The sequence below is a fragment of the Catharus ustulatus genome, chromosome 28 (genome assembly GCF_009819885.2).
Source record: "Catharus ustulatus isolate bCatUst1 chromosome 28, bCatUst1.pri.v2, whole genome shotgun sequence".
NCBI classification, from domain to species: Eukaryota; Metazoa; Chordata; class Aves; order Passeriformes; family Turdidae; genus Catharus; species Catharus ustulatus.
Window position 1 is genome coordinate 3850099 of NC_046248.1, and position 18415 is coordinate 3868513.

General features: G+C 43.0%; 1 long non-coding RNA gene across 2 annotated transcripts in view; it reads left to right on the forward strand.

Annotated features, from left to right (window-relative positions):
- LOC117008074 overlaps positions 1 to 18415 on the forward strand; it is a 45397-nt gene that overhangs the window by 9001 nt on the left and 17981 nt on the right. For both annotated transcript variants that reach the window (XR_004420250.1, XR_004420251.1), the window contains 3 exons: positions 1314 to 1475; positions 11022 to 11119; positions 13981 to 14142. This is a non-coding gene — a long non-coding RNA (uncharacterized LOC117008074). The remainder of the gene's footprint in view (positions 1 to 1313; positions 1476 to 11021; positions 11120 to 13980; positions 14143 to 18415) is intronic.

Sequence of the window (18415 nt, forward strand, 5' to 3'; positions counted from 1 at the left end):
TTTTCGGCTGTCCCACGTACCAAAGCCTTGTTGAGCTTGTGATTGCTGATATTGTAAAATTAATAATGAAGCAAAATATGCTCAGTATAAAGAGATCAGAAATAATAAATGTACAGGTTGAAACTTTTAATTTGGAATCTTAGCATTCCAGGCTGATGCAGATTGATTTGTTTGCCTCTGATGGATTTTCTGCCACTGTGTGGATGTTCATCAGGTTTTCACAAGGTGCAATAGCTGGGGGATCAATCAGGGTGGGGAAACCTTCCCAACCCCACATCTTGGCAAATCCAGGGTTTTCTTTCATTCCCCCTGAATATATTGGATACAAGTGAGATTCCTGTTTAAAAAGCAGCACTCATTAAAACAGGAAAAATTAAAAATCTGCCTTTTTCAGCAAACCAAACTGCTGTTTTGCTGCTGCATTTATCAGTTTGCTGTCTTAAGGCTTGTCCAGGAGTTTCTTTTCCAAAAGCAGCAGGTTAGCTCCTGGATATTTGTAATTTACAGTGCCATGGAATTCCATCCTCCAGGGCTTTCAGGAGGGGCAAAATCAGATTTATAGTGGGGATTTCTCTGGAGTTTTTTCAGGGGTAGCTCTTGCTGCTTTTCCCCTTTTTCTGCCGATTTTCCCTCCCAAGTGAAGCTCTGGTGATGGATCCCAACTCTCCTTTTTCCCTTTTGTGCTGGAAAAGCCAATCAGGTGGGGAGTGGGAGGTGCAGCAGGGAGAAAAGGGTTGGTTTTCCCAACAAATCCCAACAAATCTCAGCTTTCCTGGAGCTTGTGCTGGGCTCCTCCAAGGTCTGGCTCTGGGTGTTCCCTCCAGGCAGAGCTGGGGACACGTGTCCTGTGAAAAAATTCACAATTTGGTTTCCTTCATGGATTTAACCTATCCCAGGGAAAGGAGATTAGCTCAGGAATTAATAGAAAAGAAAAAAAAAAAGTTTTGGAAAAAGATAAAATGAGGAAAATGTAACCTCCCCTCTACCTTAGGTATTTCAGTGAGATATGAAAAAAATCGAGTATTTCTCAGGCAGAGCCATTCAAATTAACTCACATAACTGAATTTAAAGAATATTAGGGTTAAAATAAATATGAACACAAAGTTTTGCACAACACAGTGAGACTGAGGATAAAATTCCCTGCCATGGGAAGAAATCCTGATGCACCCAGCCCCAGCTGAGCCCTGCTCTTGCACCTTCAGCCCTGCTGCACAACCTGGAGCTGAACTCAGGCTGCCTGCAATAAATGAGCTTTGTGGTGGAGGGCTGGGGTTATTTTTGGCAGGGTAACATTTGTTGTGTTCCATTTGCAGCTCTGTTCCCAAGGAGGGCACAATCCCTGTGCTCCCTGCAGCCTGGAGCACTGCAGGGACTGAGCTTTGCCCACCCCAAAATCCCAGCCCAGGATTTTTGAAAGATGCTGCAGCAGGAATTTTGGCTGGTGGAAACTTTGGGAAAAGCTGGACTCTTTTAAGGTGAGTGTCAGCATAGGAATCTAAACTTGGAGGATGAATTTAGATAACCTTTGGGCAGATGGTGAAAGTTTAATGTCTATAACAGGAGTTTCTTGCCGCCCAGCGATTCCAAATAAAGGAAATTTGTATTTGATAATTGCATATTTACCAGGCTGCAAAGGTTGAAGTGATTTATTTTAAGAACCTGCACCAAAAAAAAAGAAGGGAATTTTCTAACAGCACCCAAATAGCATTTTTTTTCCCCCAAGTGGTGCCTGTTTGATTTTACAGAGGATAATATTAATTTGCATGAATGTGGTTTGTCTCCTGAAGAAAGTGAAAAATTGGTGACACTTTGAGCAGGAGTTGATCTCAGTGATTTTCTCCACCAGCCAGGCTGCTCTCCAGGCTGATTCCCCACCAATAAAATGAGAAATTTTCCTTGCACAGGACAGAAAACTTGGAAACCTCAGGGGAAGGAGGGGTCACCTCCTTGTAGTGGCAAAACTTTGCTTTTCCAGCTTTTTTAGAAAAATCCTAAAGAACTTTTATATTTGTCTGTGTGGAAGAAATGCAGAGTTGGGGTTAGGGGGAATTTCCTGCTTGTTTAGCAGTGACAGGGGTTTTGTTTTTTGCCTTTAAAAATAGAATTAAAGCAGAACCCCAGCCCAGCAATGACTTCTCTGAAAGTTAAAACAACTCTCACGCCTTTGTTTCTTCTGCCTGCTTCAGCCAGGCTGCCAGAATGGAAACAACTTTTTGCAGGATGGGGGGGATGGCTGTGTATTGGAATTCTGTTTATATCCCCAATTTCTGGATGATTTCCTACCCTGTTGCAGTGATCCACCTCCAATGCTGCTTGTTGATTCAATAACCTCAGTGCTGTGTAACCACCAGAAATTCTGTCCACCAAAGTGCTTGGGAGGAAGAACCACAGATCAGCTTTATTTTGGTTGGTTTAAAAACTTCATTTTATTTCATTTTGCTAATTTTCTTAAAGCATGCAGGAATCTGTGGCTTCATGAACAAAACCAATAATCCACTCTGCCCCCCACCCTCCAAGGAGGGGCTTTAAGGTGTGAGAGAACGAAGGCTGCTGGCTAAAACTGAGAAATCCCACGTGCAGAAAAGCTTTTCCTCTTTCCATCCCCTCCCAGGAGTGAGCCCAAACCCTGGCAGTGGCAGCAGAAATCCCTGCCTGCTGCCACAAACCCGTAGATCCGAACTTGTGCTCATATTCCACACAAGCTTGTATCTATAGGTCTGTGCTGGCTGGCAAGAGCACCCTGGGGTGCTGCTGCTCTTCACCTCCAAATATTCTTCACCCTTTCCTCCTTTTCCCCCCTCCTCCCTCTTTCTTTTTTTTTTTTTTTATTATTATTATTTTATTTAGAGGAATATAAAAGTGGTGCTGCAATTATCAGCTCAGCTTTGAGCTCTGGGCAGGTGCTGTGCTTGGTTGGTTCTGAGGAAAAAGGGGATGGGGGGAGTTCATCTGACATCAGGCTGAAGAAATTAAATCCCACCCATGTCCTGCCCTGCTCTGGTGATGGGGATGTGGTAAAATAAAATAAGATTAAATAATTTCATTTCTAATGTAATATGGAGCTGTTCTTTCCTTGCTTAGTGCAGCAGTTTGTGAGAGGAGCAATCCCTTCTCCTGTCCATCCAGGAACTTGGAATCCCTTCTCTGACACAGGAGGGGCTTGGCCCTCCAACTCCTCTCTCAAAAATCACTTTATTATAGCATCCCATTCCTCCCACTTTCATGGTATTTGTGTCTTTTCAAATGGTTTTTCAGAGAAAATAATAATGCTGGAGAGTCCAACAGAAGTGGTAGGGCAGGAAAAAAATATGGATTCAGGCAGTGCAAAGTTTGCTGTGGAAAAGGAACCTTTAAAGTTGGGAGAGTGGAACAATTCTTTTTGAAGAAGTCATTTTTTAAAACCCCAATGTACAGATTCTATATGAAAATAATTAGGCTGTAAACTCAAAATAAAGTCTGACTATTTCTTTCCAGCAGCTTTCAGTGTTAATTCCACCAAAGATTTGCTCTGCATTTCCACTTTTAAATTTCTCTGGGTTTGAACTTGGCTGCTTTGACACATGCTGCTGTAGGCCAAAAAAATTTTTTTTTTCTCCTGTTTGCTGAATTTCCAGAGTTTTCTATATGTTTTCTGCTTATTATAGAAGTTTTCTATTTGTTATATTAAAATGAAGTCACAGAGAAATCCAACCACTCTTCTTTCTCCCTGTGAGCTGAAACCAGGCTTAAAAAAAGAGAGGAAAAAATTGCATTTTGGTTTCCTGTGTGATGTAAAGCTGGGTATAAAAGCTGCTCCTCCATATTCCCCAAATGTTTGGATGGGAAATCAAGGAATGAAAGCAGAACTTTTGCTGTTCTGTGGTGGGATTTTGCCCAGAACAGGGACCTGGAGCCAAGCTCCCCTCTGGGATTTGGAGGGTGGACGTTGTTCCATCCATGATGGGATGAGCAGGAGGAGGTTGGGACAGTAAAAATTGCTTTTCCCAGAAGATCTGTGAATAATCTGTGCTGGTTTGGGGTTGATTTTTTAAATGCTGTGAATGTTCATGGTGCTGGATTCCCAAGGGAAGCTTGGGCTCGTTCAGTCGGAGCTCCAAGGAGGAAGGAGCTGGGAAAACCCAATAAAATCCACATTTCTGTAGGGTGGGCTCTCCTCTGTGAAGCCATTTGGGGTAGGGTGGGCTGAGAAAAGCCTGGAATTTGTCATGGATGTTCTGGCACCTCAGGTGACATTGCTTGGAGAGTCCTGGCAGGGGAATTGGGTCAGATATATCCCAAAATGAGCCACCACCATTTGGTTCGGTATTTTTTTTTATTAGGAAACCAATACTTGAATCATAAAAAATGAAAGAAGAAACAGATTTATTTCTTTTTCTTCTTCTCTGTGAAATATTTCAGTGCAATTTCTCTCTGCTAATCAATATCTGATTTTTTTTCCCCTCCTTTTGGTGAGAGGCTTGGGCTAAACACAGCTGGGTGCTTAGAAAAGAAACTTCAGAGCAGTGGCAGCAGAAGTGGGGTGAGCTGCAGGTCTGTGGGAGGAGGAGCAGGGAGTTATTTCTGTCTGCTGAATGGATTTTTGGGGTGAGTTTGGGGATTCTGTGGCCTCAGCTTTGTGGGACAGGTCCAAGGAAGCCTCTTGGAGGCTCTTGACTCGTGCAGGGAGGGTGCCAAGGAAAGCTCCTCTGGCAGCTCAGCTTATCCAACAAAACCTCTTCTTACTGAGTTTTAAAATGCATTTCAGCTTGTCTCTTTTTAAACTGCCCCCCTGCTCTTTTTTAGCTGCAGCCTCCCATATTCTGCCCCTGCCCCTTTGTTTTCCAGCCTTTTGGAAAGCACTGCATTGTGTTCCCAGCCTGAATTTGTATTTCTTTGCTGCTGCTTGTGTTCCACTGCCCTTCATTAAGTTCTTGAGTGAAACTGGAACGTGACAAAATGATGGGAAGAACCTGGAAATGTGTTTTATTTTAGGATGGAGGAGAATAATTGGAGTCTGTGCAGCTCCTACCTGAGCTTTTCTTACAAGGTTTTTTTTTAATATTATTATTATTTTCCCTTCCCATTGTGGATGAGGAGCTTGCATTTGTGCAGCAGCTTTGATCCAGAGCTCCCTTCACCTGTCCCTGGTGCACAGGGAGCTGCTGGGGCTCAGAGCCCTGCACCCCATGGGAGGCACTGCTGGAATCAAACCAGAGCACCTGGACACAGGAATTACCCCAAAATGCCCCAATATCCTCTCCAAAAATCAGTCCCTTAATGAATACAGCTCGTTTCTCTGGAAATGGGCAGAGTGGCTGCTTTAGAGGCAAAAAGAAAAAAAAAAAAAAAAAACCTGGGGAGGTTCTGCTGTGCTTGTTTCCTTTGATAGAGTTGAAAGCAGCAGAAATTCTTCTCTGAGGAAGCAAAGCTTTCCCAAATCTCTCTCTTTTTTTAATTTTAATATTTGGTAAATCATCTTTATCTCCTTCAAACCATCATGGTCATGTCTCACTCCTGTTGCTGCCTCAGATCACCTGTGAGGTCTCCTGGTCCCCACTGAGGGATGGAAAAGGAATTTATTTGTGTGTTCCCTCCTTTCCCAGCCTGGTGAGGAGCACAGTGAGCCCTTGTCAGCAGAGGAGCACACAATAGCACTTGGGTAATTAGAATAACCATATGCAGTGGCAAATGGGATTCGTGATAAGCAGAATGGAATTGTGTACCCTGGAATTTGAACCGGATCCAAATACTCTTATTCAGATAATCAAATCTGGTTAAACTCTTAAAAGGCAGATAAATTTCAGTATTCTGGTTATTTCAGTAATCTGATTTTTTTTTTTTCCCCCTCCTCCCTCTCTTTTTGTTTATTTGCTTCTAATCAGGAAGGGAGGAAATAAGGGGAAAATAAGAAGGGGATTTTTAGGGGAGGACACCTGCCCTTGAGCCAGGAATGCTCTGTGCTTCAGGAGTGGCATTCCCTGAGCTGGAATTGCTCCAGCTGGGCTGGGGGGGCTCTGGTTGTGTTTTTGCAGGTTCATGGTGAAATCCAGCCCCAGCAATCCACCAGGTTTTGGTTCAGCTTCCTGTCAGTTCTTTATTTTTCAGCATGCAGGTCCAGGTCCAGCTCATGCTGTGCAGGGTTTCAGTCACAAAGCAGGCCTGGGATAACCCAAAAAATAATTAAAAAAAAAATTTGGGGTCATTTAGAGTCATCAGCACTTCCTACTTGAGCCACCCTTAGGTCCAGCATGGGGTGTTTAATTTTAAATTGTTTGAATTTTATTGTCTCGCCCAGAGCTGATGCTGCAGCTCCTCTCAAAAGCCACATTTGGTTCAGGAGTGAGAGCCTGGCCACCTTTCCCCTGGAAAGGCCCAGAGGTTGAAATGGAATATTGAGCAAACCTTCAGATTGCTGCAAGCCTGGCTCTGAAAGTTGAGGCACAGTTTTTGTCATGAGCTGGAAAATTTTGGAAAGCTTTCAAAATATTTACAATATTTACTTTCCCTGGATTTCAGCTGAGCCCAGATGAGGCTTCTGTCCCTACTTGGTCCCTCGTGGTCTTTCAGCCCTTTTTAGTGAGTTTGCCAGAATTCTAGGAGCTCTAAACCTTTGAATAATAATAAATAAAGTTTATTATTTTAATAAAGTTTCACCAAATCAAGCTGAAGGAATGAGGTGACCAGCAGGAATCATGTCAGCATTTCCAGTGTCAAACTCCCTCCTGTCTGAGGTTTCTAAAAAAAAAAAATTAAAAAAAATAATCACTCCAGGCTGAAATTTGGCAAATGGGATTTCAGCCCTTCAACTGGAACGATGGCATTTGTGGGTTTTTGTATTTATTTTTTGCTCAATGACTTAAGGAAATGCATTTTCTGCTTTCCCACCCCCTCCTTGGCAAACCCTGCCTGGGATCTGAGAGGGAAGGTGGGTTCCTCCTTCTTCTGCATCATTCACAGCCCAAAAGATTCAGAGCCAAACCTCAGCCCATGGTTTTCCTGATTATAATGAGACAAAATTCAGCTTCTTTGGCCATCTGTACTGAGTGTCCATTGCTGGAACCCTGGTCAAAGTCAGTAGGTCTGTAAATGCATATAAATGTGCATATAATGTGATTTAGTGCAGGGGATTCATGTTTTGTGGCATTATTTGGGAATATTCTGCCCTCTGCACCCCTGCTTTTCTGTGGGATATTCCCAAAAATCAGCTCTGGGTTGGGATTCTCACCTCACCCTTGGGGAAATTCAATAGGAAATGTGGGTAGGGGCAGCAGGTTTGTGAATTTTCCTCTCACCTGAAGCCTGTGGAGGGAACAGGCAATAAATCAGAGACTTCCCAGTCCAGACTAAATTCAGAGCTGGTGTGTCTGAGGTTGGGGGCAGGTGGGAACTGGAAAGAAGAGCTGTTCCAGTGGCATTCTCTCTCTTTTTGAAAATAGATCTTATTCACTGGATGTGAATCCCAGCATTTCTGTGGTGGGACAGCAGCTGGAGTCACGTTTCCTTCAGGAATCACAGAGCAAAGACACAATTTTTTAATTACACTGCAGCTTTAAAATAAAGCTGGGCTGGGCCAGAGATTCCCTTTTGTCCCCAGCAGTGTGAAATCATTTCTGGGATTCTGCAAACAGCAAGGGGCCTAAAAGGGGTCCCAGACAAAAGGCACTGGGGCCCCAGGAGCTGGTTTGGGAACACAGAGTTCAAGGAGAACTTCTGCCATCGATAAGGTATCGCAACTGAACGTGGCCATTAGAGGAGAGATTCGCCCTAATTGCATAATTAGGTGTGATTGTGCTAATTGGGTAAAGACATAATTGACAGGAATCACCAGAAAACAAACAGGCAGCTCGGTGCCACCACGGGGAATTGTCCCCAGTGCTCCCAGGAGAGGGGACACCAGGGATGGCCATGGGGCTGCTCCTGGTTCAGTTTTAGCTCAGTTCCCAAACTCTGCTCTTCCTGTCCTTGTTCCAGCAGATATTCTAAGTGACAGCGCCACTCCAATGCCCTTTTCCTGCTGGAAATGACAGCTCTTCTGATTTTGCAAATGCACTCCCAGCTGTCCAAGCTCTGAGGGAGCAGAACACCTCAGTGCTCAGTGGTGTCCCTGTTGAACCTGAGCCCACCTGTGTTGTTTTAGAGTCTCTGTGCTCCAGCCCAGCACTGGAGAAAGAGTCAGGAGACTTTTCTGTAGTTCCCAGAGGTGTTTATTTTATCTCATCTCAAAGTTCTTTCCCTGCCCAGCCCAGGTCCGTTCAGCAGCTCAGCCCCAGGCACACTGCCCACCCTGGGCTGGCATTATCTTTTTATACTATAAACTACATCAACATTATTTACAATTATCTTCCAATACCTATCACCTATATTGTACAGTCTGGTTCTGCTCTAAACCAATCTAAAAGTGCCAACATCACCCAAAAGATGGATGCAGGAAGAAGGAGAAAGAAGGACAGAACACGCCCAGATTCCTCCAGCTTGACCCCAGATCCTTATTATAAACAATCTTAAAAACCTACTTTTTCACCTTGTAATAATCTAACTAACACTCTACTTATTTTTTGTGACTTGTAATTCTTCATGTAAGGGTGGTAATTTTTCCCAGGGGTTAAAATCAAAGGCACAGGGGTTCTTAGCCCCCTGCCAGGGTCTGGAACCATCCAGGGCACCCAGAGGGATGTTTTGGGTTCCCACACACCTGTAGTGGGTGATGAAGCCATAAATGGGGGAAATTTCAGGGTAATTTATGCAGCAGGATGAGGAGATGTCTCAAAGTTGACCCCAGAGGGTGAGTTAGGTGTCAAAGGCTGAGACAGAAATTTTTTTTTCTGGTGTTTAGAAAGTTCTTGGAGTCTCTTTGTGGATATGGAAGAGCAGCAAGGAGAGGTAGGGAGTTGTTAGCATTGGCCAACCTGAGAAAAATTTATTATTTTGGCCTACATCTAAAGTAAGGAATTCATTATTATAATTTATCCATGAAAATTCCTTTGCTGAATTGAGTATACAAATGAAACAAAACCCTCTACCTCTCTCTGCCTTCCATTTTAGAGAAAATTATTGGAGAGTTTTTGTATTTTTCCTCAGCTCTGTTTGTAAATACCTGGTTTGCAAGAGGTGTCAATCTCAGTGTTAATAGCACCTTCTCATTAAACTGATCAATAATCAGTTTATAAACTGATTATTTATATAATATATATTATATTTTTATATATCATTATATATAATAATTTATACAATTTCAATTATGGTATTACAAGATTGAGATGCACAAAAATACTTGCAGGATTAAGTTGTAGAAAACGAGTGGTTTACCTGTGTGACACTGAAATGGTTTTGTTTGTAGCTGCAAAATGTGGAACAGGTTGTTTTTGGAAGTCTGAGAGGGAATTTGTCTCCTCTGTCACCCAGAGATTGGGGAGGATTTGGGATTTTCCATCAGCCTCACTCAGGTTCACTCCCTCCCACAAAAGTACTGGAGTTAAATAATTGGATTTCATGTTGGAGAAAAGCTGCTCAGAGCATGGAAATGATGATGGTGCATCGAGGAGTGGGGCCCAGGATGTTTTTAGACAAGGACAGAGCTCCTGGTGGGAGCACAGGAGCAGAAATCTGTGGTTTCCTTATCCAGAGCTGTGCTTTGGTCCCTGCTCTAACTGATCAGACAGTGAACAGTGACTGCTCTGCTGGTCACTAAAATGTTCTGCATTTCCCCTCTTTTCTCCAAGTAAACTTTACACAATATGGAATCATTTGAAATTGGGATTCCTTCAACACCATGGGCACTCAGACATTGCAGAAAGATTATTTTGCATTTCTTCTCAGGTATTCTCCTGCTGCTGCAGGCTGAATTCTGAATTCTTTATTTCCTGCCAGGCTTGGGGTGTAAAGATGGGCAGAGCCTTTTCCACCAGCAGCACTTCTGCTTTATCCTGAGAACACTGAACAGAGCTCAGCACTCATTCCTGAGCTTTGGTTCCCTTGGAATCCCCTTCCAGGGCTGGATTCACCTGAGGGGCAGCACCCCAGCCCCACCAGCACATTTGGAGATAATAATAATAATAATAATAATAATAATAATAATAATAATAATAATAATAAACAAGCAGCCTGCTGCTCTAAGTGCTACCTTGGTGGGTGCTGCAGTGAGTCACAAGGATAACATCCTACTTGTTTGGCTGGGGATTAATGCAAGTTGAAATGGAGTTAAAATTGAGTTAAAATTGTGTTTCTTGTGGAGGGAGCGTGGCTGGCTGCTGAGGGAGGCTCTGGCTGCTTTTCCAGGGTGGTTCATTTGAACACTTTGGTGCAAGGGTCAAATTCACCTCAGGATTTCAACCCCTTCTCTCCCAACCCCATTCCTGCACATCTTTCAAACATCCAGGAGCCAAGGCACGTGGTCGAGGTCAGTGTGGTGTGTTCAGAAAGGAAAAGATGGGTCAGGACAAATTTAAATGCTTAAAAAAAAATTAAAAGTCTGTGTATGTTCTGAATCTGCTGTGGAAGGAGAACACCTTTATTTTGGCCAGGGAAAAAATTGTGTGAAAACCTCCATGATCTTGTCCAAATCCAGCAGGAATAACCCTGACTTGTGTCTTACCACATTTCCATCGTGGGAAGCTGAATCTGGGGCTGGTGTCTTTCCCCCAGCAGTTTATTCCCTCTAAATTAAACCACTGAGGATTTGGAGGCTTTTTTTTTTATTATTTTTTTGGTAACTAGAAGCCCCTGAGATTATGAATTTTTGACTGCATGCATCCAGGTTGAGGTAGTAGGTTGTATAGTTTAGAATTACACCAAGGGAGATAACTGTACAACCTCCTAGCTTTCCTTGGGTCTTGCACACACCGGCGTGAGCAGCGACCAAAAACCCTCAGCACTGTGCTCTGGACACATGGAACAGGAAAAAACAGGTAAGACAAGCTGGAAAAAAAACCTTATTTCCATCTAGAATTATCAAAGCATTCATTTTATAAGTGTTACTTGCTATTTGTTGATGCTGTGGGATTGAGTTTTTAGCAAATCCAGTGATGTTTGTCTTCCTTCATTAGCCCCCGAGCAGCAAGCACGGTGTTAACATTCCCCAAAAGCACCATGGCAACCTCTCAGTGTTCTTGCCTTCGTGGTCAGCAAGCACAAGTCTCCAAAGGTAAAAATATCCTGGTTTTTTTTTTCCCCTTCCCATTAGTCTTTGACTGGCTCAGTTAATTCTACACTGGGAGTTAAGCCAGGCTGATGATTCCAGGTAAAGCCTTGCAGGGTTTTGGTGAAAGTACCAGCTTGGGAATATACAGTTTGGGAATATCTCAGCTAAAATGGGGAGTTTTAGGGGGTTTTTGGGTGTTTCAAAGGTTGATGCATCCAGCAGAGCTGGTTTGCTTCTCCCTCCCGGCAGTTGGGGTGAAGGAGCAGAGGAACACCCCAAAAAAACCCAAATTTCTGATGTGTTTTACAGGTCTGAATTGCAGAGAATTGGGAACACCCCAAATGTTGTGGAGAACCCTTGGGACCAAAAAAAACCCCCAAATTTCTGATGTGTTTTACAAGTCTGAATTTCAGGGAATTGGGAACACCCCAAATGTTGTGGAGAAGCTGTGGGACCAAAAAAACCCAAATTTCTGATGTGTTTTACAGATGTGAATTGTAGGGAGATGGGAACACCCCAAATGTTGTGGAGAACCCTTGGGACCAAAAAAAAACCAAATTTCTGATGTGCTTTACAAATCTGAATTGAAGGGAATTGGGAACATCCAAATCACCCAGCTGCTCCTGAAATCCATGGTTTTATTTGCCTGAATATTGGAGACCTGAAAAACCCTTGAAACTCTCGTAAAGTTGGAACAGAAAAGTGAACATTTGGATGTTGGCAGCACTCAGGGTTCAGGTCCTCTGGGGGCCTGGGTGAAGGTGGTGGCCACAACCCTTGGTCAGGGCCCAGGACCTGAACTTAGATCTTTTCACTCTCTCTATGAGTAATTCTGGCAAGGTTTGCTGAGTTCCCAGAAATAAGAGGCTCTGTCCCTTCCTAAACTTGTTCAGTTAGTGAATAAAAATAAAGAGCAGGCACTGGGTTCATTTCATTGGGTCGATCTGAAAGTGTGAACATGATAATGATGTTTCAAGGTGTCTAAATAACCCAGAAATTGTGTTTTTCCTGGTAAAATGGCTCTTAAAAACTGGAATATCTGCAAATCCCCGTTTGCTGAATGCAAAGAGAAACTGTGAGCGTTGCTCAGGGCTCACTTTTGAGCTGTTCCAAGAGTGGATTAATGGGATTTTATCCCTTTTTGCTTTCAAAGAGGCTCCAGGTAGCAGTGCCATGGTTTGGAGCTGTGCAGCTCCTCAGGATGAGGGCAGGATCTGGGATAACACAAGGCTGCTTCTGTTTCAGGAAGGCACATGCCCCAAACACATGCAGGTAGTTCCAAAATGAGGAATCTTCTTGGCACGTTCTAGGCACTACCTTATTTCCCCCCCATAAATCTTTTTGCAGATGGAAGTGCAAATTTTCAGCTGCATTGATTCCCATCCAATGCAGAGTGGATTTTTTTTTCCATGAGGGTTGGGTTTTTTAACCTGTTTGGGACTTCTTTAGGAGCAGCTTTGTGAATAATCCCAAATAAGAACATGTTCTTCTCTCTCTATTTTTTTTTTTGTGGTTTTTTAACCTATTTGGGACTTTTCTAGGAGCAGCTTCATGAATAATCTCAAGTAACAACAGGGTGTTTTTTCTTTTTTTTTTTTGATAGATTTTTAACCTATTTAGGACTTCTCTAGGAGCAGCTTTATGAATAATCTCAAGTAAGAACAGGCTTTTTTTATTTTTATTTTTTTGGTAGATTTTTAACCTATTTAGGACTTCTCTAGGAGCAGCTTAATAAACTCAAGTAAGAACAGGCTCTTTTTTTTTTTTTTTTTTTGGTGGTAACATTTCAGATTTTCTCTGCACCCTCAAAACATCAGGAGGTTCAAAAACTAACGATTATTTAGAACAATCCTGTCACACACAACTTTATATTAATTCTATGAGATGTAAATGAAAAGATCCACCCCGCTCCAAAACCCGAGGAGCCGTCATTAAAAAGGAGAATGGTCAGTGGTGAGCATAATTCAATGTGCATATTTTCCCTCTGAACAAAACAGCATTCCAGCTCTCCCCCTGATGAGAGGAATGTATTGTCAATTAATTAGACTCCCATCATATGTCCTCGGATGCCCTTCCATCATATGCCTTCCATATGTCCTTATGTCATATGCCTTCCATATGCCCCCTGTGTAATTAAGCTCCCATCATATGGCTTCCATCATGTGCCATTTAAGTGGATTTCCAGGAGAACGTGGCACTGTTACAGTTCTGGACCTTTTGCAACGAGGAGAGGAACAACTCAGGAGCTGCAAATGAGGAGAGGAGGAAGCAGAAAGGAAGGTGGCTCACCCTGCCTTTAATTGCTGGGTTTGTTTTGCTCAGCTTGAGCAGGGAAGGCACAAAAGTGTCCTGTGTTCCTTGGGTTCCAGTCCCAATTTTTATTCAGTTCAGCCTCTGGATAGCCAGGGAGATAGCAACTGTTTTCCACTGGAATGTGAACTATCCACCTGCCAGAGAAGTGTTTGTGCTGCCATGGGGAAATGTAAATTTTGTAAAACACCTCGTGTTGGGTCCCTGAAGGTGCAGGGGAGGAGCAGAAATCAAGGGTGGGAATTCATGGATAGGAGATGGCACACTGCTCTCACATCCCTGTTCTCCTCCTGCACCACCATGGGGAGGGCACTGAGCCACAGGGAGGGTTGGGGAGGGAGGGAGATTCCAAATTTCCTGGGATTTTTTAGGGATAAAGACCAAAAATAGGCACTGATGCTTACACGTGTAATGAAGGGAACTGCAAACATCCAAAGAGATTGTGAGGTCTGGGGATGGTTCCCAATGAAAGCACAGCTCCTTTCCTCGTGTACAGTTTTGTGTCTGTGCCTTCCTCCTTCCCAACAACTCCTGAGACTCTTTTCTGATCCCAGTCAGAGCTGAGAGAAGAGCAGTGACTTCCAGGGGTGCTGTGCTCCAGCTTTGCAGGAATTGCAGAAATCCCAACCCATGCATCCTGAAATCCCAGCCACACACCCAGAAATCCCAGCCATGCATCCAGCAGTCAGGAAGGAAGTTGAAAGGACAAAGAGGAGGTAAAATAATAATTTGTGAGATCTCTCAGTTTAAAAATTCTGAATATTTTGCAGCATATCCCAGTTTACCTGGATTGAATGACCACAGTTCCAGCTCCCACAGGCTGGGAACCAGTGGATCCCTAAAAATTTTGTATTTCAGCTGCTAGAGCATGGTAAAAAACCCATATTTGGATGTGCTCTGCCTAGATTAATTTAGTACTGACCCAAAAATCACCCTGCATTTGCTGTGTAGGCATTCTGCACTGTTGGTAATGCAGGTGCATTCCTGAGACACAGGTGACTCTTAATCTTTAATTTTCAACTCAATCCTCATTTAAATCACACACAGAAAATGCAAGCAGCCCATCTGAATGCTTTAGGTCATTAGGGAAATGATTTGGGAAATATTTTGTGGTCTTGCACCATCATTAGTTTGCCACAGTTGTAAAGTGCATATTAAGGGAAGCTTTTAAGCCTCTTGTAGAGCACCACTGAAATGATCTGCCCAGAATTGCTGCTCAAGTGGTGCATTCTGAAATATTTTATTCTTCTGGCTTGCTGGGCAGCAAGAAAATCCTCACAGTGGTGTCATGGCAGATTCTCTTTTGCTTCTGTGTTCTCACATGGCTCTGATGCTTGTGGAAGATGAAACTTTCATTGTTAGAGGGATTTTTTCCTTTTTTTTGTTTTTTTTTTGTTTTTAACCAGCGAGTTCCATCTATTTCCACACCCAGCTGAAACTCTGCTGCCACCCTCCTCAATCAGATGCATTAAGCAGAGTCAAAATTGTGCACAGAAGTTCTGTAAGGACTGGGATGAGATGGAGTGGAATGCCAGAATGACTCATTGTTTGATGAATAAGGCCCTAAGTGTTCTATTGATGCCATTTCTAAATCTGTGTAATATGTGCAGAATTCCTGTCATAACTGGAATTCCAAGCACAGCAACCTTGGGAGTGAAATGATGATGATGATGATGATGATGATGGGGTTCTGCATGAATTAATCTGGATCCTGACATGCTCCTACCTGAAAGCTGATCAGACAGTTAAAAATAAGTTAAAAAATGAGAGAATTTCATGCCCCAGCCTCAGAGCCCAGAAATTCTGCTCCTCACACCTTTGGGAATGCCAGCAGAGGGAATTTCCCTCTCTGTGTACGTGTGTTGGAGTTTAAAAATATAAAATTTTAACCTGTAAGGGACACAATGAGATGAGGACCTCGATTGCAATTCTCAGTGAGAGGTGTGGGGCAGCTGAGGATTTGGAACAGTCTGAGATGGGAATGTACATCTGTCTCTTTCAACCAACTCTTTCCTTCTCATTTCCACTTTTCCTTCCTCACAGCTTGGGGATTTAGGTGTGGAAGCAAGTTCAGCATTTCCAGAGTGAGTTTTTGGGATAAATTCTGTGTCCACTCAGGGACAAACTCCTAATGGTGCTGTTGGACTAGCAGGGTTTCAGCAATAAAAGCAGAAATTAAATCTCATGTCTGGAAATCTCTCATAGCAGAAGAAAACCCAAAATATTTGGGAATACACTCCCCACCTTTATTTCAACTTGCTCTTTAAATAAGAATAAAAACTGCTTGCCCTGGCTCTGCTGCTGCTCCAGGCAGTCCCACTTGCATATATTTAGATTTGTACATTCAAAATATAAAATGTATTCTCCCCAAGCAGATAGTCTGTCCATGCTATGGGGTGAAATTGGCCTCTTTGTGCAATGTCATGGCCCTGTTTCCTGGTGAAATAAGTTCAAGAATCAGGTTTCTGGGGCAGACATGGAAAGAAATTGAAATTCTTCCTTCTGTCTCATAAGCAGTGGCTCCTCCTTCCCATCACCTCCACTCCAGACCCTTTTTAAAAATTGTTGAATTCTTGATGGACAACCAGACTTTTCTGCTTGTTTTTTTTCTTATATCCAGTAGATTTATAATTCAAGCCATGAATTTTAGTTTTTATGAACATTTTAGACCTTGTTCCTCTTATAAAATGGGAGTGCATGAACCCTTGCTCGACACTAAAGGGAAATTTTGGAGTCTAAAGACACTGGAGCTGTTCCACCAAATCTGAGAGGACAAAAAAGGTGCCAGCAAAAAGCAGAGATAAATCTGAAACGAGAAAGGAGAAAACCAAATGGATGCTCTGAGGAAAAGAAAGGATGAGGAGGGAGACTGGGAATCTCTCAGCTTCACAAAGTGAGTGCAAGGAGATGTACAGTGATTAAATAGTGACAAATTGAGGCTGTTTTATAAAGCAAATATTTTTCCACCAGTATTTAATTAAAAAAAAAACAAAAAAACAACAAAAAAGGAACCTAAATGCTTTTAGAAGTTAATAGGAACTTTGCAAGTCTAGAACAGACTAGTTACTTATGTTTTTAATAACCATACACAGAATTATGGGCGTTCATTGTAATAATTTGGAACTGGGCTTAGACTCTATAAGGTTTGGGATGAAAAGCAGCAGCACAAGAGCAGGGAAAATCCTGATAAGGGCAGATTTGGGCTGTCCAAAGCTGCTAATTCTGGTCTGTGTTGGGGGAAAAGGTTTGGGGAGTTTGGAGCTAGGCCAGCCCATGGATGGCTCCTCCAAAGGGCTGAGCACAGAATTTCCCAGTGGCAAATAGAAGGGAAGGGGGATGGAAATTTGCCCTTCTGACAGCACTGCAGTGCTGCAGTGTTCATGGCAATTATCCACATGTGTGACACTGAGTAATTCCAGTGCAAATGGGAGCAGAGAAGGGAGGGAATCCAGGGCAGAGCATCACTGGATGCTGGCACAAAATCCACATCAGTCAGATCTGCACCTGAACACGGGCTGGGGCTTTTTCCTCCTCAAGAAATGAATTTCCTGTAAGCCTGGCATTGCCAGAAATCACAGAAGCAGTGAGGGGCAGAGCTGGCTGTGCTGTCCCACCCTCATTTCAGGGGGAGCCCATCCAAGCTCAGGCTGAGATTTGGGGTCACCCCAGTCCCTGGAGAGTGCAGGCAGCCCCTTTGTGCTGCTCAGCTTAAGTGAGATTTAAGGAATTGCTGCAAAGAGCAGGTCAAACCCATTCCAGGATTAATGGCACTGATGTGGCTTTAGTGAGAAGTTTGTTTTGTTGTGTTTGAAGTGGCCTCTCATCCCCTCTGACAACAAACAGCAGCCCTGGGTCCCAGGGGGCTGCCCTGGGCTTTGCAAGGGGATGGGGAGGGTGGGATTTGGAAAAGGAAAGAGCAAGAGAAGGGAAAACAGGAGGGAAGTTGGAAGAAGGAAAAGCAGGAAATAAATTGAAGAAGAGAAAGCAGAGAGAAAATTGGGAAAAGGGAAAGAAGTTGGAAGGGAAGAAGGGAAAGCAGCAGGGAGATTGAAGAAGGGAAAACAAGGAAATTGGAAGAAGGAAAAACAGGAGGGAAATTGGAAGGGAAGAAGGGAAAACAGGAAGGAAATTGGAAAGGAATAGGGGAAAGCAGGAAAGAAAATTGGAAGAAGGAAAAACAAGAAGGAGATTGGAAGGGAAAAAGGGAAAACAGGAAAGAAATTGAAGAAGGGAAGGCAGGGAGGAAATTGGAAGAAGGGAAAGAAATTGGAAGGGAAGAAGGGAAAACAGGAGGGAAATTGGAAGAAGGAAAAACAGGAAGGAGATTGGAAGAGAAGAAGGGAAAGCAGGAAGGAAATTTGAAGGGAAGAAGGGAAGGTTCCACTGCTCTCTGCTGCAGATCCACAGCTGAATTTGGAGTGCCTCTCCCTTCTGAAGTGGGAAAGGAGCTGATTTTCCAAGAGCCCTGAGATGGTTCACTCACGTGCTCGCCTTCATTTGGATGTGAGGATAATTATTGAATGAGGAGTTAACCAGGGGAGGTGTTAATGGAAAAATACAATCAGTGTCCAGTGCATTCCATGTTAATAAAGATGTAGTGAGGCTGCTGAATCAGGGCTGGGGGGAGGCTCCAGATTGGAGTCACTGCTCAGAAATATCATATTTATTTTTGTATTAATAATAGATAACACAATAATAAAAAAATATTGGTTGCAATGTATAAAATTATGAATACAATTTTTATAATATTATATATTTTTTAATATTTAGTTTATTACTCAGCTCTCAGCAACAAGGAATTCTCAATCCATTCTCAAGTCAAGGGTTAAATGTTTAATCCATAAATTAGTGCTGGGAACCAAGAAAAGTCTCCTTGACATCTGAAATCACAGGGAGGTTTTATTCTCTGTAAGAACAAAACCTCTCCAAATTATTTAAAGCCTTTTTCTGTGGGCCACTGTTTGTTCTTGCTCAGGAGTGAGTTGGTTC